Below are 25,276 nucleotides of genomic sequence, written 5' to 3' on the forward strand. Positions count from 1 at the left end.
AAACTCAGACCTTTCTAGGCTGGCATGCGAGGCCCCCTTACCCCTTAGCTAGGTCTCCCCCTGCCTGGGACTGAGGTATTTCCTGGGATATGAGACTTTTTGTGCTGCAGCTGGGCAACCCCCAGGCAAACCGTAACCCTTATCATACCATTGCATTGCCCCCATTCCTGTAGCGGTGTTGCCTGGAAGCACGGGAAAACAAAAATGAATCGCTCAGATCTTACCTGATTTGGGCTCTATTTTAGGACCGAATTAAGTATGTCAATCTATGTGTAATTTTTTGCTAAAGTACACTCTAAATTTTATATACATTTTAGCCCCTAGTATTGATTCCAATGAGATGGTAAAATATTTACCATAAACTCAATGGATGAGTAGTTCATGTGACACAGCCTCATTGCCCCAAATTAAAGTCCATCATAAACTTCAAAATAATTTCCTCAGAATGTTCGGCATATCTTAACACCAATCGAAAATCCAGAACATATCAGGGGAACAAAGAGCATATGATAAACTTCACGTACAGGCAATGTGGGGACTCTTTCAGACTTTCTTTTACATTTCAGGCTGATTTTGTGAGTGTTCGGAGTGATCTGGCAGATATCCAGCTCATTTCGGGGACCGGTTGAAACAGGGTCCCCTACTCCTCCGCCATGTTGCCGGCTAGAGCCTCTTTCAGACTTTCTTTCAACAGCTGCCCACTGAACTTTTTTTTTCTTTAAAAGATTATTTCAGCGGTGCCTGGGTGGCTCAGTCATTAAGCATCCTTCTTCAACTCAGGTCATGATCCCAGGGTCCTGGAATCAAGCCCCGCATCGGGCTGTCTGCTAAGCAGGGAGTCTGCTTCTCTCTCTCCCTCTGCCTGCCTCTCCCCCCGGCTTGTGTTCTCTCTCTCTCTCTCTCTCTTTCTCTCTGTCAAATAAATAAATAAATAAATAATCTTTTTTAAAAAGAACAAAATAAAAGATTATTTCAGTTCTCATTTTTTTTTAACCCTTTTACTTCCTCATACAGAGAGACTAATAATCAGGTAAATGTTCAGAAGGCAGAGAAGGACAGTAAGAAAGCAGTTTTCTTTCATGCTGGAATCCCAGGTTCAAGCACATTAAACTTCAAAACAACCCCAACAGCCTCTGCCCCGGGGAACCGGCAGTCACCTAACAGAGAGGTAGGTGTGACATGCTGAAGATGAAAATTAAAGTATGGAAGCGCTTGTTACTGGTTTCCTTCTTAAAATAAAATAAAAAATGGAGAGGACTTAAGGTCTCACCCCCACAGGTCCATCAGGAGAAACTGATGTCACGAGCCCCACCCCTTGAGTGCCACCGCACGCCAGGATTCCGTGCACGAAGGATTTTGCACTCAGTAATTGAGTTTAGTGGAAGGAAATGGAGAAAGAGGGAGGCTGAGTAATGGCACCAGGTCGTCCAGGTGGTAAATGGTGATGCCGGGATTCTGTCCCCGTGACCAGAGAGTCCAGAGTCCTTGCGGTCAACATTCATCATGTGGCCCTTCCCAGGCATGAATGCACTCACACACAAGGGAATGGAGAAAGACTTGGTGGTCACAGACTGTTTTGAGCAAGAGTTGAAGCAAAAAAGCAAGACCCACTTTTATGAATACTAAAGACCCAGAACTAGGAAGTCAACATCCCTAAACTGTGCAATGATAGCAGTGTTAAAGGCCGAAAAGAGGATGCTGGCCGTCCTGGAAGTATTACCCCGGTGACCGAGGCCAACCATTACGGCCAGTTCCTTAGAGGAGAGGGACTGGAAATTGACATCAGGACCTTTAAAATTGTGTAAAGTGCAGGGTGGATTCAGTTGTTCTCTTTCGGGTTTTTTGTTTTTTGTGGGTTTTTTTTTACAGTTTTGAGGATTTTGAAATTGAAGTGTAATGAACATCCAGTGTTACATTAGTTTCAGGAGGACAACGGAGTGACTCAACACTTCTCTACATTTCTCAGTGCTCATGATGTCAAGTGTATTCTTAATCCCCATCCCCTGTTTCACCCATCCACCCGCGCCAGCCCCCACCCCTGCTCATGTCCCATCGGGAAACCACTAGTTTGTTCCAAGTAGTTAAGACTCTGGGGTTTTTTGTTTATCTCTTTTCCTCTTCATTCATTTGTTTTGTTCTTTACATTCCATATGTGAGTGAAATCATGGCATTTGTGTTTCTCTACATTTCACTTAACATTATACCTACACACTAGCTGTATTCTGTTGTTGTAAATGGCAAGATCTCATTCTTTTTTGTTATTAAATATTTTATTTATTTATTCATGAGAGACAGAGAGAGAGAGAGGCAGAGGGAGATGCAGACTCCCCACTGAGTAGGGAACCCAATATAGGACTCGATCCCAAGACCCTGGGATCATGACCTGAGCCAAAGGCAGCCACTTAACCAACTGAGCCACCCAGGCACCCAATCTCATTCTTTTATATGGTTCAATAATATTCCATTGTTTTTATATGCCATGTCTTTTTTTTTAATCCATTCATCTATCAGTGGACACTGGGGCTGCCTCCATACCTTGGCTATTGTAAATAATGCTGCTGTAAACATAGAGATGCACGGATCCCTTTGAATTAGTGTTTTTATTTTCTTTGGATAGATACCCCACAGTCGAATTATTGGATCATATGGAGATTTCTTTGGCTTTCTCAGAGGCAAATCCTATGTGAAGCTTGAGGTTCCAGGATCAAAGGCAGGTCTCACAAGGGACCCCAGCTCTACCACATAGGACATTAGCGTTGGTTCTCGCCATATATTACATTGGTAGTCTTGACATCCATTAAGTGAGGTCCCAGATCCTTTGCCACCTGAGTCATTATCTCCATTTGAGAGACATAGGATTTCTCAACTCGAAGTGTCCTTGCACTCAGGCCAGGGGACATGACAGGAGGCTTCCTTCCAATTTCTTAGGAGACACTCACAGCAGGATGAATCCACACTCGATTGTGATTGGTTGGGTCAGATAGCATGAACAGAGAAAACAATTCAGCTCCTCTTCCAGACTGGAGGCGGTCATCTTCCTTATATAACGTCTAGAGTCAAAACTCAGAAATCAGCCTTCAACAGCTGGCCTCGGTGGTCCCACACAGTTTTTAAATGATCTTCTACTGCCTCTTCCTTCCTCCTTATCAATGGGGAAACGGTGGGAGTTTGTGGGACAGGAGCCATAGGCTGACGAGTTTTATGAGGCTTCACTTTCAAGGTCTACAGGCTTTACACTCGTGGTCTCAAAAGTCCTCCTTCATCTCAGAGCATCGTAGCCCAGCATAAAGGAATTCCATGTTTCTTCATTTTTTATTAACTCAGAATCCTTATCTCTAAGGGCAAACCCTTTCTTTGCTCTTAGTCTTTTCTAAGAAAACAAAGGGAGGAATGCAGACTGTAGGACTCTGTGTACAGGAAGTTCTGGAATAGGCAAAACTGATCTATAGTGACAGAAACCACACCAGTGGTCTTCTGGGGGGGCTAGGCAATAGGGCCCAGGGAACTTTGAGGTCATTGAAAATGTTGTCTCTCCCCCCACTCTCTGTCTCTCTAAAACAAACAAACAAACAAACAAATAAATAAAATCTTTAAAAACAATTCAGCTCTGTTTCCCAAAGTCTAGGATATGTGTCCAATCACATCCAAACCTCCCTGACTACCATGAACCCTAGAATAACCGGATTACATTTTTCCCATGAGTTCGTGTCACTTCTGCTACTCTGACCAGTTCCTTTTGTGGCTAGTACTTGGTACTTGCTTCCTCTAGGTTCTGAGAATACCTCCACATTAAAAAAAAAAAAAAATTGTTGGCTTCCTAAGGCATGATAGTTTTTAGATAAAAAGGGCCTCTGAGATCAGTAACCACTGCTTTACATCGTTACGTGAAACATCTAAAATCCTTAAGGGTTGGGGCACCTGGGTGGCTTAGTCGTTAAGCGTCTGCCTTAGGCTCAGGTCTTGATCCCACGGTCCTGGGATCGGACCCCCTGTCGGACCCCCTGTTGGGCTCCCTGCTCAGTGGAAAGCCTGCTTCTCCCTCTCCCACTCCCCCTGCTATGTTCTCTCTTTCTCTGTGTCTCTCTCTATAAATGAGTAAATAAAACCTTAAAAAAAAAAAAAATCCGTAAGGGTTTAAGGTGTTTGCCCAAAGTCAGACAGTAAAGAAAACTGCAATGGAACACCATCTCCATCAGGCCACTGTGTCCCCGTTGGGCCGATGTTTCTTGCCTAGGGGCAACCAGCCGAGAGCTGCATGGGAACTGAATTTAGTATGGGCTCCACTTCCTTTGCCAAGCTGTGAGCCCTGCTTGAGGCTCTACCCCTGCTTAGAGGAGACAGCCTCTAATTTTCATAAAGACGCCATTTGGCTAATAGTAGCTCTGATCTGTCATCAAACTTCTCTTCCAAACTATTGCAAATTTAAGCATTTATTTTTTTTTAAATTTTATCAGGAAGAAATTCAACATTTTTATTTTAAAAGAATAAATATCCTGTAACTTTCATAGATCCTAACAATTTTAATTACATCTTTTTCAAATGCTGTTTCGTGAATTCTTTTTTTTTAAGAGAGAGCAAGAGGAGTACCAGTGTGTGCTGCGTTGGGGAGAGGCAGAGGGAGAGGAGAGAGAGAACCTTAAGCAGGCTCCTCGCTTATGTGGGGCTCCATCCCACAACCCTGAGATCATGACCTGACCTGATATCAAGAGCTGGACACCTAACCAACTGAGCCACCCAGGAGCCCTTGTTTTGTGAATTCTTAAGCAACCCAGGACCTTCGTGGAGTTGATACACTTCATTTCTGCAGAGCCAGGCCAGGGACTCCACTTGGAGTGAGAAGGTTACCCCTGGACTCTGGGGCAGGAGCAAAGGAAGACTTAAGCCTCAGCCACCCAAAGGGCAGCTTTTAGTCTGATATAAAGGACATGGCCCAAGAAAACAAGAACTGAGTCCCAAGGGAAAATTCTGGAGTCAGAGACAAGCAGAACAGAGGAGTTGAGAGGCAGAGCCTGGAAAGGCTTCCTGAGACAATGGGCGATGTCCTTTTGTAGGGTGCCTCCTGGGTGCCTTGGATGAGTAGGAAAAGTAGAAAGCCCTAGTGGACCTGCAGAGACACAGATCAACGTAGAATTGCTACTGGTTGCCAAGAGGATTCAGCAAAAGCAGAAACCAATGTCCCCGTCTACGTGGGATTAGACAGCGCAACCAGATCCTCCAGTAAGGGCCCACTGGGTAAAACAAAATCCTGCCGTGGGCCAGTATTCACTCCACCCAGTGCCATAAGAATGGCTATATTTTTCCTCTTCCAGATGCCATTTTGGCCAGGCAGAGGAGGAGAGAGGAAAACACCTGAAAGATAGCACTTACCCAAAAGAGATTAGGTTAACCCAAAAGTTGTCTCTAATATTATCTTTACCTGGAAAGTACATGCTCAGTGATCTACTGTCACCACACCATCCCATCTCCCCATCAGAGGAAATGGCACCTTCAGAACCAGAGAATAGTTATAGAGAAGAAGAATGCTGCATTTTTTTCCTACCTTTCAGTGCAGTTTAACCCATTATATCTGGTCCTTTCAATTCCAGAAGGCATGCTCTGCACACTATCCAGGAGTCACGGAATTCAAATGTTAATTGTCAGTGTGAGTCTTGATGCTCTTGAGGTTAGCTCTTGTGCATAGAAAAAGATTATTCAGAGGTTACTTTTAAAAATGAATATTTAATTTATTAGTGTTGCAATTTAAAAACTTAGCTTCGCTTAAGGTTTTAAGTTCAACTTAGAATTCTTATTGTTCTTTTATAAATACAGAAAATTTTAAAAACCACTTTCAAGGTCCTTAAACATTATTTGATGCCATTTATAAGTGTTATTAAATAAACTTCCCAAACCTTTTAAAGTACCTTTATAAATCTAATATTTTATCTTCCTCATAAATACAGAACTCTTTGATTAATATTAAAACTTTTCTGGGCATCTAAATAATGAATACAAATCTAACAAATGAAACTTTTAAATATGGTGATATTTAAATTAAGATATTTTATAAGAATCTAACTTAAAAGTGTAAATAATTACTCTCTTTAACATTTTACTTTATTTTATAAAGATTTTATTTGTTTATTTGAGAGAGAGAGAGCACAAGCAGGCAGAGGGGCAGAGAGAGAGGGAGAAACTCACTCCCCGATGAGCAGGGAGCCCACCGTGAGGCCGGATCCCAGGACCCCGCAATCATGACCTGAGTCAAAAACAGACATTTAGCCAAGTGAGCCACACAGGTGATCCTCCTTTTGACATTTTATTTTTAAAGATTTTATTTATTTATTTGACAGAGAGAGAGATCACAAGTAGGCAGAGAGGCAGGCGGGGGTGGGTGGGGGGAAGCAGGCTCCCCGCTGAGCAGAGAGCCCGATGTGGGCTCAAACCCAGGACCCTGAGATCATGACCTGAGCCGAAGGCAGCGGCTTAACCCATTGAGTCAGCCAGGTGTCCCCTTCCTTTTGACATTTTAAGATGGAAATGCAATCAAACTAGAAGTTAGGTATTAAGGCTTAATTTAATTTGATCCAGGTTAAACATTTTGGAGTGAAATACAAGTATCCCACGCTTTCCGAAAATCCATGTTATACCTCGTCACAAAAGACCTACAGTGGCACCTATTTTTGCTAACCAAAAGAAATCCAAAGAGGATTTTTGCTTTTATGAAAAAAGTTCTTACTATGCTGAGGGGCGCCTGGGTGGCTCAGTGGGTTAAGCGTCTGCCTCCGGCTCAGGTCATGATCCCAGGGTCCTAGGATCGAGTCCATCGGGCTCTCCGCTCAGTGGGAAGCCTGCTTCCCCCACTCCCTCTGCCACACTCCCACCCACCTCTCATTCATTCCCTCTCCCTTTCTCTCTCTCTCAAATAAATAAAATCTTTTAAAAAAGAAAAAAATTGTTACCTTGCTAATTGTGTAGGTCTTTTATAAAGGCGAAGCAGCATGAGCTAACTTTCAGAAAGCAGGACATACTTCTTGCTTTATGCCATTTCAGACCAAAAGGTCTCATAGGAACAGTCTCCTTCCAGATAGTGGGGGAAACCTGTGCTACCAGCAATGCCCTGCGCTCACCCTGCCCTTGGTCAGGAAGCAGAAGATGCTGCTTCTCAATGACGCTAAGAGTGGGCACTTGGCTAAGATGGTGAGTGCCAGGTCTGCCTACGGTAATAGTACCTCTCCCCTCTGCAGTTAGTAAACAATCTATGGGGCCATCCTTGGCCACTGTGGGGCTATCCCGTTCCCTAAGAAAGTTTCACCAAATTCATTGATGGTCATTGCCTAAATTTATTACTACAATAGAGCACAAAATGGTTTTTTAATTCTATTATTCTTTCTTTACTTTCTGACACAACAAAATGTTCCAGGTTCACATTGTTCTTTCCTGGCCCTGGACATGGAATTGGCCATTTCTTGAAGTCCTGCTTCTTTTTACTGAGAGAAATGTTTCTTAGAAACCAGGATCCACTGTTAGCCATACTTCTTGCTATTGGAGTGTCATTGTTTCTAGGCTCTTCCAGTGGACAGACTTATGGAACATTTCTTTTAGTTAATAAGCTCATGTGGATATTTTTTATTCAAATTTATATTTAAAGAATTTTTTTTCTTAACTGAACTTATTTCATATTTACATGTTCCCCTTGCACTGAAAATCATGGTCCTAAAAATGTTCATGTGCTTACCTCCTTTTTGTTTTATAACCTACATAAAACAATTTCAAAATTATGATACCAGTATTACTAGTAACAAGGCAGCCCTGGGAGAAGTCTAAAACCTCCTTGCAGTTCTGTATACCCTTAGAGTACATCCCCCTAAATGTATGGAGTCAGAATTCTACACTTCTCTTTGTGTGATTCTGTTACCCACTGGATATACAGTGAGAGTTTGTATGCTCCTGTTTGCGCTCAATTTTAGAGTTTATTTTTTATTGCCTTTACTTAATTGTGTTTTTGAATGTTTTGAATGTAAAACATTCACATGGTTCAAAAGTCACGATTATATAGAAAGTCTACATAGAAACATCTGCATCCTCTTCCTCTTTCTCTCTCCCCACCCCCTCCATCCCTCATGGGTAGCCATTTTCATTAGTTTCGGTCTCTCTAAAATTTTTTTTGCATAAATCAGTGTTTTCATGTAAGAGCCTGACATTAAGCTATGGATTGTCTAGGCATCCATTTCAAAGCTCTCCACCTTGAGTAAATACATTGCTAACTATATGCCAGCTACTAGCAAACCCACCGAGCTCCTCCCACCCATTAATTTGTCCTTCGAGAAAGCCCACAGTAACCTAGAGAACTAACTTTGAGTGAACCTGCTTCTCCCTTCCCACTCCCTAATTCCTGCTCTTTATGTTTTAAATCCGTCAGTGAAGAGTGAACCCATGAAAGCCGCGGCACACACCCTTGGACCCTAACAAAGGAACAGCCCCAGGTCCATACTTCCTCCCCTTCCCTTCGCTACAAGCTTGTTGTGTGGCCCCAGGCGTGCCGTGTACCCTTCATGACCTGTGAGTAATATATCTCTTTATTCACAATTCTCTGGTGGTTGTTTTTGAGGTGTGTCCTGCAATCCCAAGACCCACAAGGACTGGTTCAGTGACAACACCAGCTGTAGTCAGGGAAATGTCTATGAAAGCTCCGTACAGGTAAAAGGGGCCTAGGCATTCCTAGCTGATAGCACTGCCATGGATAGGGTTAGACTAACACAACAGAGTGTTATGCATGTATGCACGCATGACATAATCTCCTCTTTCTCCTTCACAAGATGTAGAATAGTAGATGCGCCTACCTGAACTTGCTTTTTTCATATAACAATATGCCCTGGAAATTATTCTGTATTATTTCATAGAGACCTTTCTCATTCTCTTTATTTTTTTTAACTTTTTTTTTAAAGTTTTATTTATTTATTTGACACAAAGTGAGATCACAAGTAGGCAGAGAGGCAAGCAGAGAGATGAGGGACTCCCTGCTGAGCAGAGAGCCCAATGCGGGGCTTGATCCCAGGACCCTGAGATCATGACCCGAGCCAAAGGCAGAGGCTTAACCCACTGAACCACCCAGGCACTCCTCTCATTCTCTTTAAACAGCTGCAAAGTCTCTAGCAATCAACATGTTGTCGGAGCCTGTAGTCATCTGAAGATTTGACTGGGGCCGGTTGAGCCACTTTTAATGATGACTCACTGCCATTGGAGTGATGACCTCTCCCATTGGTGCTGGATGTTGATAAGAACATCTCCACTCAGGCTTATCTCCAGGCTGCTAGAACTTCCCTATGACATGGCAACTCAATTTCCCCTGAGCACATAATTCAGAGAGCTGGGTTAGAAATATCAGTGGCTCTTATGACTTAGGTTGGTCACATACTATCCCTTCCAGAACATTCCATTTGTTAAAAGCAAGTCACTAAGTCTGGCCTACATTCAAAGGAAGGTGAATTGGACTCCACCTTTTTTTTTTAATTATGTTAGTCGCCATACAGTACATCATTAGTTTTTGATGCAGTGTTCCATGATTGGTTGTTTGTGTATAACACCCAGCACTCCATGCAACACATGCCCTCTTTAATACTCATCAGTGGACTAACCCATCCCTCTACCCTCGTCCCCTCTAAAACCCTCAGTTTGTTTCTCAGAGTCCACAGTCTCTCATGGTTTCTCTCCCCCTCTGATTTCCCCCTCTTCATTTTCCCCTTCCTTCTCCTAATGACCTCCATGCTATTCCTTATGTACCACATATAAGTAAACCCATATGATAATTTTCTTTCTCTGCTTGACTTATTTCACTTAGCATGCCTTTTGAAAGGAAACGGATCAAAGAATTTGTGGACATATCTTAAACTCTCCATAAACCTCATTAAAGGAAGATTCTGTACAGGACATTCTTTACCTTGTGTTTAAAGTAATGTAAATTTTTCATTACAATAGTCAAATAGTGTTTACTTAGCTCTGGAATCAATATAATAATATGAAATGTTATTATGTATATTGCATTATATATGGGCATATACAGACATATACATACATAATGAATATATCTATAGATAGATGATAAATAGGTAGATAGATTGATTCCTGGAGGAGCTCTTTATTTTCTTTATGAAAATAACAAGGATTTATTGAGAATTTTTACATGTAGACATCTCCATTTTATTATACATAACTCAAGGTCCTACTTCTCAAATTAGGGGACCTGTATTTCCCGGGATGCGCAGTAGAAGGCTAAGATGGGAAGTGCGCAGGAAGGGTCAGATCTTGCAGGAATGACTTTATGTGGTCATATGCAGCATGAAATGTTTGTATCCTGAAACAGCTGTAGATGTATTAGTGAGTAAATGCAGTGTCTACACATATTTTTAAAACCAAGCATGACGGGAGCCTGGGAGGCTCAATCCATTAAGCATCTGCCTTTGGCTCAGGTCATGATCCCAGGGTCATGGGATGGAGCCCCACATCCAGTTCCTTGCTTAGCGGGGAGCCTGCTTCTCTCTCTTCCTCTGTCTGTTGCTCCCCCCAACTTGTGCTCTATCTCTGTCAAATAAGTAAATAAAGTCTCTATTTTTAAAAATCAAGCATGAAACTGCAAAGAAATTTTGAACTTAGGGAGTTCAAATAGGCTACTTTGGCCTATTTCCTCCAACCTCCCGAAAGTGCTTTTCTAATTCTCTGTCCTTAAGGGCAGGTCAGTGCAAAAGTCTGAGAAGTGTTGATTTTAGAGTACGTATCTATCAATTTTGCCCATGAGGAACTGGTGGGAATCTTTATTCTGGTCTTTTAGGGCATCTAAAGGGATCACCCTTATTCCTATGTGAGTTATTCCAATGCTGCTGTCTGTCCTCTCCCAATTTTGATAAGGGTGTTTGTCAAGCTATTTGAGGTTTATGTCAAATGCACTGGTTGGGCCTCCCCAGTTCATGTTCTTATTACCACTTGCAGATTTTCTTGGCCTTTTTTTTTTTTTTTTTTGGCCACAACTAGTGTGGAGCCCAATGTGGGGCTTGAACTCATAACCCTGAGATCAAGACCTAAGCTGAGATCAAGAGTCAGATGCTCAACCAACTGAGTCGTCCAGGCTCCCCTCTTGGTCTCTTTTAATTGACTGTTCCATGCTTAACTTAGCCGCAATGTATCTGTTGATTTCTACAAAGTCTGTGCCTTTGGAAAACACGGGTCCTGGTATCTTTCTTACACCAGGAACGGCACCTCATGCTAATGTGTGCTCTTCCTGGATCAGCTGTCCCTCTCCAGGCAACCCCGCAAATCACTGATCCAGGGAGAGGACACATTACGGCCAGGTGCCGTCACTGGCACCCTCTGCTCCTTAGGGCAGGGAGCTTGGTTGGACTCCAAATGAAAATGGATTCCCCCCCCTTTTTTTTTTTAAAGATTTTACTTATTTATTTGACAGAGGGAGAGAGATCACAAGTAGGCAGAGCAGCAGGCAGAGAGAGAGGGGGAAGCAGGCTCCCTGCTGAGCAGAGAGCCCGATGTGGGGCTCGATCCCTGGACCCTGAGATCATGACCTGGGCTGAAGGCAGAAGCCTAACCCACCAAGCCACCCAGGCGCCCTGATTTCCCTCTTTTGCCGTAACCTAACCAGAGCTGAGCTACCCAACAGATGACTAATGCAGAGGCATCCAAACAATGTTTCGGGTAAGATCATTAAATATTCACCCCCCAAATCAAAACTTTGCCTAATAATTATTTTATGATTTGGCACAGTTTTAAATTTTAATCACACAGAAGGGGATGAAGGAAGAAATCGTCTCTTCAGTCTCAAGGTCTCTGCTCGTCTTAATAGGGCTCCGGCCATGAAAGCCTCTTTAACACACCAAGCACCCTTCCCTTGCTGACGCAGCTCAGGTTATGTCTGTGTGATCAGTGTTTGGCATCCTATGAGAAAAGTCACACATGTGGGAGCATAGCTACAGTTCCCTCCTCTGTAATCCTTGTTGGAAAGACACTTGTGGTCTACTACCCTCGGGGCTACCGTGGTTGGGTATTTCTAGCTAGGAGGACTAAGCTTATGGGTTGTTCTTGCCCCGAGTTCCTAACCATGGGAAAGGAAGTATGAGTGGCACAGCTAGAAGGCAGGGTTCTCAACTGGGGTCCCGGAACAAGGATGAGGGGACAAATACATCTTTATTCTCACTAGCCTTCAAGAGAAATTTAGCACGTCTTTCAATTATGAATGTAGGCCATAAGCTCCAGCCGTTCTAACAGAACCCGTGACATTCTGGCCAGTAGAAGTCAAGATACTCTCATACCCAATGTGGTTGTTAGAACTAACCCTTCGCTCATCCCTGTTTCAGATGTACGGAGGTGTCCAGATCCCTAAAGCTCCTGTGTGGGGCGCTATTCTCATGTGTCATTGCTGTTGAGCCATATGAGCCCAGATGTCCCACATCCCACATCTGTGGCCCAGAGATAGACATTGCTTCTTGGCTACTTCCTATCTACGAAGTTCTCTACTTCTTTAAAAAGATAGAACATCTGAACTGAGCTGAGAACATCTAGAAACACTTAGAACTTTTTGCATAACTTATTTTTACCATAATGGCACCCAAGCTGACCATGAATTTACAATCACTTTCTTTTTAATATAATTTGATCTATTGATCTTTGATAATCTACTGACATTCATCTATTGGTCTTTGACAAACTACTTATTTCAAATGGAGTTGTACTTCAGCCTTGGATGATTCTGGTGTTTCTTGCAGGAAGCCTCCCATGTTTGTTCTGTAAAATGAGATGTGGGAGGTTTCATTTCCTTTGCAATAATACATGTTTGTGAAACAGTGTTCTTAGCCCTCGTAATATCAAAACAAAAAAATTAAAATGCACTGAAACTCTAGTATGTCATGCATATTGCCTTGTTGTTTTAAACTACGGGCTTTACTGTTATTCAGGTATGGTAGGCCAGGAGATCAGGAGACCACTGCCATTGACAAGATAGCTGCTTCTTGTATCTACCTGATCAGGCTGCTGTAACAAAGCACCATCTGGGTGGCTTCAGCAACAGAAAACTTATTTGTCTTAGTTCAGGAGGGTAGAAGTCCATAATCAAGGTGTCAGCAGTGTTAGTATCTGGTACACGCTCTCCCTTTGGGGTGTAGACAGTCCCCTCCTCCCTGTGCGCTCACAGACATTTCCCTGGGGCATGTGCACAAGGAGCAGAAAGAAAGAGAAGGAGTGAGAGAGAGTTTTCTGTGTCTTCTCACAAGGATACTCTCAGATACTAATTCTATCAGACCAGGACCCCAGCCTTATGACCTCATTAAACATTACTTCCTTAGAGGGTCTGTCTCCAAATAACCCACTGGGGGATTAGGGCTCCCACGTTTGAATTTGGGGGGACACACACTTTCAGTCCATAACACTTCTACTCATGTCTCCCAAGAGAAGGGGTACATCATACCATGGGGTTGGCGGTAGGGTCCCAAGGGAAGTACTGGGATCTGTCAGGAGGCAGATTAAGTAAGGGGGAAACATGGACGAGAGCATTTTGTGGTGTCCAAGGGAAGGACCAGGTGAGGCAGGGCGAGCAGGGTTTGGATTGGCTAGTTTGAGTCAGTTCAGTGGTCTCTGGGCATGGGTCCTCTCCCTAGTTAGTTGTCTTGTACCTGGCCTGGGGTGATTAGGGCCAGTGGATAGAGGACAGCAGATAGTGGAGTGGGAGAGGCCATGTATAGGCTCTGCAGTGATCAGTTTGCACACAAAAGGCATGTCATTTACCATCTCTAGGATGGGGCTAAGCCCAGGAGGGACAGACTCTTCAGGGTCACAAGGCCCCAGATAGCACAGCACCAAATACAGAAACTAGAAAATGTGGTTATTACACGTGTCAAAGTGTGCCCCACTTTTTAATGTTCTTATTCAAGATAAAGAACAAAGCCTCCGTATTGATGTGTCTTATAAAATATACAATCTTAGCTTTAAAATGCCTATATTGGAAACATACTTTCTCACCACTAAATACCCCACATATATCCTGAATTTGCTTTATTTTAATGTGCTGATGTATTAGTTACTCATTGCTGCATAACAAGTTACTCTAAAACTAGTGATTGAAGCAACAAACGCTGATTATTTCGTGGTACATGTGGTCAGGAATTTGGGTGCCACTTAGCTGGGTGGTTCTGGGTCAAGTTCTCTCACGGAGAAAGAATCAGGGTCTCAGTCTTCTTGAGGCTGAATGGGGAGGAATCTGCTTCCAAGATCATGCATGTGGCCATGGGCAAGTCTGAGTCCCTTGCCACATGGGCCTCTCCAGGAAGCTGCCGTGGCCTCTGGCTTCCTGCTGTTCAGTTAATCGGAGGGAGAGCAAGAGAAAACACCCAAGAAGCCAGTCTTTTTATAACCTAATCTCACAAGTGACATCCCATAATTTCTGTCATGTGTTGTCATTAGAAATGAGTCATGAAGGGCGCCTGGGTGGCTCAGTCGGTTAAGTGTCACCTTCGGCTCAGGTCATGATCCCAGGGTCCTGAGATCAAGCCCTGTATCGGGGTCCCTGCTCAATGGAAAGCCTGCTTCTCCCTCTCCCTCTGCCTGCCTCTGTGCCTACTTGTGATCTCTCTCTTTCTCTGTCAGATAAATTAAAAAAAAATTTTTTTAAAGAAAATAAAAGAAATGAGTTGTGATAGTGAGTCCAGCTCAACCCCAGGGGGAGAGATTTCGCCAAGGGCACGAATACCGAAAGCAAGATTACTGAGGGTCACTCCCAAGCCTGCACACGACAAAAGATAACTCTGCTTAGATACAACCGCTTTTCTTGGCAAGTCTTTGTATTTTAGTTTTTGAATTTTTTAAAATTTAAATACATTATTCTACAGCGAGGTCCAAGGGCTTCTCTAGCTATACATAGTACAAGTAAGTTAAGAGTCCGGGTTCTAGTGCCAGACAGACTGGTTTCAAACCCCACCTCAGGTTCCAACAATAAAACGGAGATGCTCACAGTCCATCTCCCAGACCTGCTGTAGGGATTCAATAAGATCGTGGGTATAAACCTTAAATTCTGCCTGATTGTATGAAGCACCCAGTAAAGGGAAGCTTTTATCCATGGATAAAAGAATGTGCCTGAATTTCACACATACGTATGCATGCTTTTCTGCTTCACAAAGCTACAGAAGCCCAGAGATCATGTTTATTAATGGTCGGTTCCAGTCTTTCCCCTGTGTATACCTCCAGTATCTTGAGGAATATATGTGATGAAGCCTGGTGTCTCTACCTGCTCCCTCCCCAAAAAGCCCCACAGAAAATACTAAGCATTACTGCAGCCGACTTATTCACACAAATGACATCAGCACAAGAGCAGATGCTGGGCCAAGATCATCCACAGGGAGGGACATAAAACTCAAGAAATCTCGGGTAACTGACAGAACCTCGGCCCTGGCAACACCGGCCATGAAGGACGCACGTACACAGGGAGGATCAACCCCTTTTCAGCTTTCAAACCAGGTGTCCCTTCCTGCCCATCCAGTTCAAAAAGGAGGAGACAGGGAAGGGACGGGGCAACCCAGTTACGGTTTAGTGATTCTTTTATGATTTTAACAGAGGGGATGCCTTATTTAGGAATCCGGTAACAGATCAGAAACAAGGTGGAAAACTGAGAGTCCGGAATCGATTGATGCCTACACCAGCTTGTCGCTGTGCATCTGGGAATCAGAAAGATGGGATTCCAAGAGCCGGGCTCGCTTCCTGACCTGGAGCCCAGACACAGGTAGGAACTGCCCATTCGACTGCACGAGAGAAACCCTCTGCTCCCACTGGCCCACCTCACCTGGCGTGGCCATGACTCACAGCACACACACTGACGGAACATGGTAACAGAGAGGGGCAGCACCTATCACCATGAAGAAGCAAGCACGTTCACATATTAGTTTTGATTTCCCAGCAACCACGTGGTGAAACTGAAACCCTTTGTTCCCCTCCACTCCCCACCCCACCCTGACAGGCTCACTCCCACTTCCCAGGCACAGTTTTTCAAAACCTGGTGTACCAGAGAATTGAATTTGAAATACCTTGATTAGCACCAGAATTAAAATTAAGGCCCGCCGGCAAAGGGTGCATGAGCTCTCTTTGTGCTATTTCTTACAACTGCATGTGAACCTACAGTTTTCTCAAAATAAAAAGTACAATTTTAAACATCGAGCTACTCAAAATGTGCTACAACAGGAAGAAAGAAAGAGCAACGCCCACTCACTCCTCCAAAAATTAAAAAAAAAAAGAAAGCCCCATTCTGAAAATCAACTTTTTGGTTTTTTATTAGATGAACTTCCTCAATCAAGCTATTCCCATATAGTTGCCATTCTGTGCCCAGTGGAAGGTGGTGCAAGAGAAAAATGACACTTGTTCCTTTTTGCTCCTTTCCCCTCACCAAATGAACCCGTTTCTTAATAGCAACTGAAAGAATATTCTGGTAGCATAAACAAGAACGGGTAAGACACATTTGCTTCAAAGAGAACAGAGGAAGTGGAGGGAAGAGAGGGGGGAAAAGACACCTTTCACAACAGATACTTTTGGACTTTTGAATTGATATTTTGTGTCCATGTTGCCTGGTCCAAAACGCGATTCCCCAAATTCTACATGTCCCCTGAAGGTCTGCGCGCACACAGCCTTCTCCGTGAGCTTGTCCCATCCTACCAGTTGGAATGCACCCTTTTCTCCTATGTGTTACTTGACTGCCCGCTGAAAAAAATGACAGCTTTAAAAAAAAATACCCGTGCTCAGGCCCTTCCCCAGACTGACTGAATGAGACTCTCAGAGGGAGGAGATCAACAGGGATGTTTAAAAAAAAAAAAAATTCCCCAGTAGTGTTAAATATGTACTCAGGACTGAGAACTTCTGCCCTGCATTTTATGGAGCCCAGATTCCAGCACTCACCCTGTAAGCAAACACTGAGTAAGTGATTACAAAAATGGAATAAATAAATAAAGAAAAAACCCTTTCACACTGAGCTCATTTTGTCTGCACAACCGCCCTGTGAACTGGGCGTCAGGCCGGCACTGCCCAGAAGAGGAAAAGAGAGGGTTGAAGTTCGAGAAGTCACAGCGGGTCCCTTTGGGCTTCTGGGTTCTAAACTTTGTTTGACCTGCTCCCCTGAGATTGAAACTGAAGTCTGTGCTCCCAGCCATGTTCTAGCTTACTAGGAGATGTTCAACAGCGAGTTAGCGGCACGGCAACAGCCCAGGGCTCCCAAAGGGCGGCAGGAAGTGTCTCAATCATCCAGAGCTGCGCCGGGGGTGCTCATCCTCCAGACAGGTTCCGAGGTGGGAACTACTAGCTATTAGCTGTTCAGGGTGCTTTGAGGTTCCATATGAATTTTACCATAGATTTTTCTCCTTCTGCCAAAAAAAAAAAAGTGCCATTGGTATTTTTATAGGGATTGCATTGAATCTCTACATCGCTTTGGGTAGTATTACCATTTTAACAATACTAAGTCTTCCGATCCATGAATGTGGATGTCTTTCCATCTATTTGTGTCTTTTAAAATTTCTTTAACAATGTTTTGCTCTTTTCAGCGTACAAGTCCTTTGACTCCTAGGTTAAGTATTTTCCTAATGATTTTATTACTTCTGATGCTATTGTAAATGGTATCATTTTCCAAGGGTCCTTTCAGGATATTCACATTAGTGTATAGAACACCGACGTGCAACCGATTTCTGCATGTTAAGTTTGTATCCTGCAACTTTGATGAGTTGGTTTCTCAGGTCTAACAGCTTTTTGGTGGTGCCTTTATGGTTTTCTACATATACAATCATGTCATCTTGAATAGTGATAACTTTACTTCTTTGCAATTTGAATGCCTTTTATTTCTTTTTCTTGCCTAATTACCCTGACATCTAGTACTAAATGTCGTAGTTGAATTGAATTCAACTATACAACATTGAATAGAAGTGGTGAGAATGGGCATCCTTGCCTTGTTCCTGACCTTAAAAAGAAAGCTTTCAGCTTTTCGCCATTGACTATGACATTAGCTGTGGGCTTTTCACATACAGTCTTTATTATGTTGAGGTAATTTCTTTCTAATCTTAATTTGTTGAGTAAATGAAAGAGTATTGAATTTTGTCAAATATTTTTCTACATCAGCTGAGGCAAACATTGTGGGTTTTTTCCTTCATTCTGCTAATATGGTATATACCTTGACTAATTTTCAAATGTTAAACCATCCTTGCATTCCACAGATAAATGCCACTTTGTCTTGGTGTTTAATCTGTTTAATATGTTATTGAATTCAGTTTTCTGGTATTTTGAAGGTTTTTACATCAATATTCATCAGGGATATTGGTCTGTACTTTTCTTAGTGTTGTCTGATTTTAATCTCAGAATAATGCTGATTCATTAAACAAATTTGGACATGTTCCCTTTTCTTTAACTTTTGAGATTTCAAAAAAGGTTGGTGTTAATTCTTCTTTAAATATTTGGTAGAATTCTCCAGTGAACCCATTTAGTCCTGAGTTTTTCTCTGTTGGAAGGTTTTTGATTACTGATTCTATCCCCTTACTAATTATAGGTCTATTCATACTTTTTAACTCTTCATGACTCAGTTTTGGTAGGTTGTTATGTTGATAGAAATTTATCCATTTCTTTTAGGTTATCAAATTTGTTAGTATATACTTGTTGATAGTAACCTTAGTCTTTCTTTTAAGATTTTATTTATTTGAGAGAGAGAGAGAGATAGAGCATGAGATGGGGGAGGAGCAGATAAAGGGAAAAACAGACTCCCTGCTGAGCAGGGAGCTCCATTCGGGGCTCAATCCTTGGACTCCAGGATCATGACCTAAGCCAAAGGCAGTCGCTTAACCAACTGAGCCACCCAGGTGCCTAGTAATCTTAGTCTCTTATGATCTTTTTAATTTCTGTGGTATCAGCTCTAATATCTCCTTTTTCGTTCTGATTTTTGTTGGTTGAGTCTTCTTTCTTTTTTTTTCTTAGTCTAGTTAAGGGTTTGTCAATTTCATTGATCTTTAAAAAAAATTCCTAATTTTGCTACTTTTTTCCCTATTGCTTTTCTACTCTCCATTTTGTTTATTTCTGCTCTAATCTTTATTATTCCTTCCTTCTGGTAACTTTTGTTTAGTTTGTTCCTTTTCTAGTTCCTTGAAGTGTAAAGTTAGGTTGTCTATTTGAAATCTTTCTTTCTTTCTTTTTTTTTTTTTTAAAGATTTTATTTATTTGACAGACAGAGATCACAAGTAGGCACAGAGGCAGGCAGAGAGAGGAGGAAGCAGGTTCCGCGCTGAGCAGAGAACCCAATGTGGGGCTCCATTCCAGGACCCTGGGATCATGACCTGAGCCGAAGGCAGAAGCTTTAACCCACTGAGCCACCCAGGCGCCCCATCTTTTTTTTTTAATATATATAGGCATTTTTCATTATAAAACTTACTTCTTGTGTTTTGCTGCATCCCACAAGTTTCAGTATGTTGTGTTTTGTTTTCATTTCTCTTAAAATATTTTCTAATTTCTCTTGTGATTTATTATTTGACCCATTAGTTCAAGAGCTAACAGCCTAATTTGGGGTTGGAGGGATGTTTCTATCCAAATGATTGGAAGACCAGGTGCAAACAGGGCAGCACTCTTCTCTTGCACAGCATGGACTCAGAAGATGCAGGCTGTGAAATACCCAGTTTGGAGAAGGGTCATCAGAACCAGCTGTGGAAACCATGTTTCTTTTTGAGCATCTTGATCGATGTCTCCATGCGAGGCGTTGTGTTTATTTGTGGTTCTGTCCAGACAGAGCTTTGGTTTGTAGAGCCCTGACTTTCCCCAGTGCACAACACAGATGTGTCTGTAGCTAATCTTGTCCCCAAGTTCAGGGAGAACTAGCCACAGATAAAGAGATGGTCCATTTAGTCTCCTCATTACTTCCTCTACCTACCCCTTCCTTGGAAACAGCTGCTCCGCTTTTTTCTTTCTACTCCCTTTCCTCATTCAAAGGGGGAGAAAGAGAGGAAATAATATACCATGTACTTCATATGAATTGTCTTATTGAAGCCTCACTCAGTATTACTGTCCCCATTTTATAGTTGAGAGAACTGGGGCTCAGTTAAGGAACTTGCTCAATCACTGTTAACTAAATATACAGTCAGAGGAAGAGATTGGACCTCAGAATAGGTGCTTCTGGATCCAACACCCAGACTCTTGACCATTGCATCTCACCTTTCCCATTCATTCAACAAATACCTACCAGGTACTTGCCCTGTGCTAGGAGCTCAGGCGCTACAAGGGAAAGCAAGACATGGCTCCTGGTCATGGTCCCAGGAAACCACTGCTAGTGGAGAGGACCAATACCAAACCTGTAAATAACAAAGATTTTTTTTTTTTAATGTTAAAGTGGTATGAATACTGTAGGAGCACAGAGAAACAGGGATCCTAGGGTATAAGTAGAGAGAAATCTCACATTTAGGGCAGGATTTCACTAAGAAAAAAAAAAAGGAGGAAGAAGGACATTTGGGAGTTTTGAAAAATGAATGCCAGATAGCCAGTATTGTAGGTTCTGCAGGCTAGGTGATCTCTGTTGCACCCACTCGACCCTGCCACTGCAGCACTAAAGCAGATGCACAAAACATAAACGAATGAGCATGGCTGTCTTATGATAAAACTTAATTTATAAGAACAAGAAAGCAAATGGATTTTGCCTGGAGGCCCTCAATTGCAGACCCTTGGAAAACCAAAAGTGATTAAGGCAGGGAAGTAATCAGATTCCCATTCTCAAAAGACCACTCTGGACAATGTAGTGGAAAGACTGTGTCTTCCCTATCCTTTTCCTTGGAGTAGCTCAGATAAATGTGCACCACGGTGGCCATAGGCTTTGGATTTTGTAAGATAAGGAGCGTAACGGGTCTGGGAACTCTCACACCACTCTCTTAATCCTTCATTCTGTTCATCGCCCCAGTCCCATTTCCTCTGATGTATTTTTATCTGCCTTGCCTTTTGGGTGTAGATTTGCCAGATTTAACAAATAAAAATATAGGATATCCAGTTAAATTTGAATTTCAGATAAACAATAAAATGTTTTTTGGGTATAAGTATGTCTCATACAATATTTGACACATACTTATGCTAAAAATTTATTCATTATTGATCTGAAATTCAAATTTAACTAGGCTTCCAGTATCTTATCTGGCAATGCTACCAGGGGGCACCTTTATTACCCAAAACTGACTCCAACTCTTCATGGATGCTGAGCTGGAAGACACAGCCAAATCAAAGAATAGGAAAATGAAGGGTTTTATTTGCAACAAGTAAAGGAGAACACTGGGGATATTTTCCAAAGCAGAATCTTCCTAAACAATAAAATTAGGAAAATTTTAAGCTAAGAGCATACATATTCATGGAGGGACTTGAGCAATGGGGACTATAACAAGAAATTGGGGCAGAAGTCATCTTAAGGTGACAGAGTCCAAGTTGAAGTCATGAGGGCTTGGAAGGGTCATCATTATCAATTCTCAGGTTTCAGTTGGTTGAGTATCTGAGGGCTCAAATGGGTTTAGACACTACAAAGATGACTTAAGTGTGTGTGTCAGGTCGACCTTAACTTTGAACCAATACTGAGAATTTTACTACTTAATTTTTTTTGTCCCTGATATGATTAGGTTATCTCCTACTTGTTCTTACATTCTTTCACAAGATGGCTGGGGCCCTAAATGATTCTCTTATGTCAAGAAAGCCAAGTTTGTCTTTCTTTTTCTGGGAACCCCTAATTCTTCCTGCTTACACCTTCAGGCTGAGTTACTCAGAATTCTAACACAGGAGAAGGGGATCAGGGCAGCCCGATGTCCAGATCAGATTGTGAGTGATGGGCATGTGCTTGGCAGCTCCCTCTAGGTAGGGCCATAGAGTGAGGCCTAATAGAGTAAGTATCAAGGTAGATTCCAGCAAAGTCCGGAGCTTGAGAGAAGGGGGTGCCATTGAGATATTGCTCTGGGGCCTGTAGAATAAAGGCTGGGCCAGGAAGTGAATCAACCGTAAGTATGACACCTTTTATAATCCCTTGCATTTGAATAGAACTTTACAATTTTACAAAAGTGACTCTCACAGGAAGCTTGCAGGGAGGAGGCATGAGTTTTAATAGTCCATGACCTCTTAAAAACGATAAGACCAAAGACTCACTATAGGTCAAGTAAGTTCCCTTGAATAACCTGAGTTCACTCAGGTTATTAAATAACTCACCCGAGTTATTTAAGTTGAAACTTAAATAAGGTCTTTTGACCAAGCTTCCCTTTCCCTGCTTTCTGAACGCTTGTTCTATGGTCAAAGAAATGAATAACAATTACAGAAGCAGCAGCACCAGCCTCCGCAGCTCCCACATGCCGAGCCGTACCCTGCGCCCGGCCCTACTCTAAGGGCTGTACGTATGTAACTCGGTCATTTCGCACGGGATCCCGAGGAAATATTATCATCCCTGTTTAACGGGCACAAAGAGACCGGAACAGCCAGCTCAGGAAGACACAGAATGAGAATCCAGATCCAGTCATTCCTGCTCAAAAGCCCAAGTACCTTAACCAAACTTCAAACTCCGCTGAACCCCCTTCTCCACTGAGCCTCAACCTTGCACCTACCCTATCTTCGCTGTGTCTAGTTGTGACAACAACCTTGCTAAGTCAGTTGAAAGAACCCTCCCCTTGGATTGCTGATCAAATTCCTCATTCCCTACCCTTGATATCGCATGAGTCTGGCCAGTCTGTGGCAGGGACCCCCCCCCCAATGTCTTCTCTCAGCACTTTTCCGTGCACTGACTCTCCAGTCTGCTCACTGGCTGTCCATCCCCAGCCGCCTGGCTGTACTTGGAGTTAAGCCCTATCTCTTTCCTCTGTTTTCTCTTTTCCTGACACCTGTGACAATAGTCCTGAATGAATTCTTCCTTACCATTTTCACAAGTATCAGAATTATTTTTTAACATAACTAACTATTGGGGTATGCTGCCTCCTCAGATCAAAGGGTGGGAGACACGAAAAACCAGAGGTAGGAGGCTGGAAAGCAGGAGTTAGCATGAAACGAGATAAACTGGGCAACGGAACATCTCATCCTTCCCAGACTCCTCATCCCTTTGCACTAGCTGTCACCCAACTGGCACCACCACTCCTGTCCACACTCACCCCAAACTCCGAGGCACCCTTTATCACCCTGCTCAGATATCACCCTCTACCAGGTAGAGTTACCCCCCACCTCCCTAGACAGTGTTTAGAACTCCTTCCTCTGGGCAGCGGACTTCTCCCTTAAAGTCTATGGTAGAGGACTGCACTGCTGTCACTCACAAGCCTGTCTCCCTTAACAGACTGTGTCCTCTTCCATGTGAGGGCCATGCCACCTTCAACCCTAAACTCAGAACTTTTGGGTGCCTGGGTGGCTCAGATAAGAGGCTGCCTCTGGCTCAGGTCGTGATCCCAGGGTCCTAGGATCCAGGTGCTCATGAGGCCCCCCGCTGGGTAGGGAGTCTGCTTCTCCCTCTGCCCCTCCCCCACCAACTCATACATGCGCGCGCTCTCTCTCTCTCACAAAAATAAATAAATAAAGTCTTCTTTTAAAAATTCAGGACTTTTAAAACAATGCCCGATTCTCGGTGGCTTACACAATCGAAGTTTATTGTGAATTTCCAAGGACAGCTGCTGATCTGCAGGAGGCCTCCACGAGCTCATCTACAGACCTGGTCTCCTTCCATCTGTGATTCTACCTTCCACTGGGACATCCAAGTTCCCTGTACTCAGCCGGAAGAGGCGCTAAGAGCGTGAAGGGCGGCCTGCAGAAGCTGGTAGCGCCCTTCACGTCTGCTTGCGGTCTGCGGCCACAGCTCTGTCACACTGCCACCAGCCAGCTGCAGGGGAGTCTGGGAAATGCAGTCTCACTGTGTGGCCTGGAAAAGAGGAAATGGGCCACAGCCAGACCCCCTGGGTTTGAATTATGGTTCTGTGACTGACTGGTTGTGTGACCTTGGACAATATCCCTAATTTTTTAGAGTCATAGTTTCCTCATCTGTATAAATGAGAATGATACCTATAGGGCTGATATGGGAAATAAGCGAGTCAATGTACGTAAAGTACTTAGAACAGTGTCCAGGTTCTAGGACATGCCATAAGGAGGTTAACTATCAGCAGCATTAACATCCTCTAATCAGAATTCTCCCACACCTTCCCTCTGACTCAGAATAAGTCTTTACAATGGCCTGTGAAAGGCTTATGTGAGCTGAACCCACTTATCTTCTGCTTCTGTCACTACACAAACCACCCTGACCTCTTTGCTCTTCCTTGAAAGGGTCAAGCATGTCCCTGCCTCATGCTTCGAAGCACAGTCTTTCTGCCCAGAAGGTTCTTCCTGGGTTTCCAGACAGCTCACTGCAAAACTTCTGACGTCTGCTCCAGTGCCGCTGCCCTGGCTACTCCGTCAAAAACTGCGAGGAGCCCCTGCCATACTTCCCATTTCTCTTCCCTGCGCTGTTGTTCTGGGCCATCAGCCTCACAAGGACTGGGATTTTTGCGGGGCTCGTTCCCTTCTTCTGCCCCCCGAGCCCTGCAGCGGTGTGTGGCACAGAGCAGGCGCTGTAGCTGTTCACTCGGCACGCCGGCCAGTGAACCAGCGGCGATTCTCTGCTGACACCCCAACGTCTCCGGCCTCATTCGATGCCTGTCACCATTGTGACTCTGATTTCTGCATTGTCGGACACACAATTCATCTATTAAGTACGTGTAATATGCAAACGCTCTGAACCATGGAACAAAACAAACTTGTTCCCTTGGTTTTTTGTTTTCATGGAAATGAATCTCTCCTGGTGCTCGTGTCAACTTCTGCAGTTGTGTCTTACCAGTGGCTTCCCGTCAGCTCTCTCTGCATGTCAGCATGGGGAAGGGAGGGATGTAGGCAGAAGCAGTTTTACAAGATTGGCATCAAGTCAAAGGGCACAGTCTCCTCACACAGTGCCGGGGTGGCCGTCCCTCGGTTCGGGTAACCCCAGCAGAACCGACGGGGCCGGGTCCCTTCTCCACCCGGGGCCGATTCTCATTTCGCGTCACACCGCGTGTGTTTCAGCAGACGCACGTCACCGAGCCTGCACCTCCCGGGCTGCGGAAACCGGACACCGGTTGCAACTGGTCCTGGTGGGGACCAGCCGCTGCACCCGCAACCCCCTGAGCCACCTGTGCAGGAAGCCACGCCTCGTGTCTGGCTGCAGCCCACAGCGCTGAGGACAGGGGCCTGAACCCTTCGATTTCAGAGGACATCGCCTTTCCCTCCCCCACCGCACCCCCACCCCAGG

At 43.7% G+C, this 25,276-nt stretch overlaps 1 long non-coding RNA gene across 1 annotated transcript; it reads left to right on the top strand.

Annotated features, from left to right (window-relative positions):
- Nucleotides 1-1,017: 1,017 nt before the first annotated feature.
- On the top strand, nucleotides 1,018-23,608 carry LOC116869751. Its single transcript, XR_004383100.1, has 3 exons — nucleotides 1,018-1,168; nucleotides 15,601-15,748; nucleotides 23,564-23,608. It is a non-coding gene; the product is annotated as an uncharacterized LOC116869751 (long non-coding RNA).
- The last annotated feature ends 1,668 nt before the right edge of the window (nucleotides 23,609-25,276 follow it).

Source organism: Lontra canadensis, unplaced genomic scaffold, assembly GCF_010015895.1.
Source record: "Lontra canadensis isolate GAN:19392208 unplaced genomic scaffold, GSC_riverotter_1.0 scaffold1, whole genome shotgun sequence".
Taxonomy (NCBI): Eukaryota; Metazoa; Chordata; class Mammalia; order Carnivora; family Mustelidae; genus Lontra; species Lontra canadensis.